Raw genomic sequence first — 2,500 nt, forward strand, 5'->3', positions numbered from 1 at the left:
GAGATCGATGATGACCATCGTTGTCATCCAGCTGGGGTGGGGTGGGCGGGGGGGAGGATGCTCATGAATCTATCTATCTGTGAATGCGCAGATGGCTGAATAGTCCAATCTGCGCACAGCGTCTCATAGTACATACAGGAATGAATGAATAATGTGCATACTTACACAGCGTCTCATAGTACATACAAGAATGAGTGAATGATGTGCATACTTACACAGCGCCTCACAGTGCATACCTGAATGAATGAATAATATACATACTTACACGGCGTCTCACAGTACATACATGAATGAATGAATAATATGCATACTTACCTAGCGTCTCATAGTACATACATGAATGAATTAATGATATGCACACTTATATAGCGTCTCATAGTACATACATGAATGAATCAATGATATGCATATTTACACGGCGTCTCATAGTACATACATGAATGAATGAATGATATGCATACTTACACAGCGTCTCATAGTACATACATGAATGAATCAATGATATGCATACTTACCTAGCCTCTCATAGTACATACAGGAATGAATCAATAATATACATACTTAAACAGCGTCTCATAGTACATACATGAATGAATCAATAATATGCATACTTACACGGCGCCTAATTGTACATACAGGAATGAATGAATGATGTTCATATTTACACAGCGCCTCATAGTACATACAGGAATGAATGAATGATGTGCATATTTACACAGCGCCTAATTGTACATACAGGAATGAATGAATGATATGCATACTTGTACAGCGCCTCATAGTGCATACCTGAATGAATCAATGATATGCATACTTACACAGCGTCTCATGATGTGTGTCCATCGAGATCGATGATGACCATCGTTGTCATCCAGCTGGGGGATGGGGGGAGGGTGGTGGTGGGGTGGGGGGGAGGATGCTCATGAATCTATCTATCTGTGAATGCGCAGATGGCTGAATAGTCCAATCTGCGCACAGCGTCTCATAGTACATACAGGAATGAATGAATGATGTTCATATTTACACAGCGCCTCATAGTACATACAGGAATGAATGAATAATGTGCATACTTACACAGCGTCTCATAGTACATACATGAATGAATGAATGATATGCATACTTACACAGCGTCTCATAGTACATACATGAATGAATGAATGATATGCATACTTACACAGCGTCTCATAGTACATACATGAATGAATGAATGATATGCATACTTACACAACGTCTCATAGTACATACAGGAATGAGTGAATGATGTGCATACTTACACAGCGTCTCATAGTACATACATGAATGAATGAATGATGTGCATACTTACACAGCGTCTCATAGTACATACATGAATGAATGAATGATGTGCATACTTAAACAGCGTCTCATTGTACATACATGAATGAATGAATGATATGCACACTTATATAGCGCCTCATTGTACATACATGAATGAATGAATGATGTGCATATTTACACAGCGTCTCATAGTACATACCTGAATGAATGAATGATGTGCATACTTACACGGCGTCTCACAGTACATACATGAATGAATGAATGATATACATACTTACACAGCGTCTCATTGTACATACAGGAATGAATGAATGATATGCACACTTATATAGCGCCTCATTGTACATATATGAATGAATGAATGATGTGCATACTTACATAGCGTCTCATAGTACATACATGAATGAATGAATGATATACATACTTACACAGCGTCTCATAGTACATACATGAATGAATGAATGATATGCATACTTACACAGCGCCTCATAGTGCATACATGAATGAATGAATGATATGCATACTTACACAGCGCCTCATAGTGCATACATGAATGAATGAATGATATGCATACTTACACAGCGTCTCATAGTACATACAGGAATGAATGAATGATATACATACTTATACAGCGTCTCATAGTGCATACATGAATGAATGAATGATATGCATACTTATACAGCGCCTCATAGTGCACACCTGAATGAATGAATGATGTGCATACTTACACGGCGCCTAATTGTACATACATGAATGAATGAATGATGTGCATATTTACACAGCGTCTCATAGTACATACCTGAATGAATGAATAATGTGCATACTTACACGGCGCCTCATAGTACATACAGGAATGAATCAATGATATACATACTTGCACAGCGTCTCATGATGTGTGTCCATCGAGATCGATGATGACCATCGTTGTCATCCAGCTGGGGGATGGGGGGAGGGTGGTGGTGGGGTGGGGGGGGGAGGATGCTCATGAATCTATCTGTGAATGCGCAGATGGCTGAATAGTCCAATCTGCGCACAGCGTCTCATAGTACATACAGGAATGAGTGAATGATATGCACACTTACATAGCGCCTCATAGTACATACATGAATGAATGAATGATGTGCATACTTAAACAGCGTCTCATTGTACATACATGAATGAATGAATGATATGCACACTTACATAGCGTCTCATAGTACATACATGA

The 2,500-nt window shown here is 39.0% G+C and overlaps 1 protein-coding gene across 1 annotated transcript in view; it reads left to right on the plus strand.

The window, feature by feature from the left end:
* Window positions 1-2,500, plus strand: part of LOC143276834 (G-protein coupled receptor GRL101-like) — a 203,764-nt gene that overhangs the window by 185,663 nt on the left and 15,601 nt on the right. The window lies entirely within an intron of this gene.

The sequence above is a fragment of the Babylonia areolata genome, chromosome 33 (assembly GCF_041734735.1).
Source record: "Babylonia areolata isolate BAREFJ2019XMU chromosome 33, ASM4173473v1, whole genome shotgun sequence".
Classification (NCBI taxonomy): Eukaryota; Metazoa; Mollusca; class Gastropoda; order Neogastropoda; family Buccinidae; genus Babylonia; species Babylonia areolata.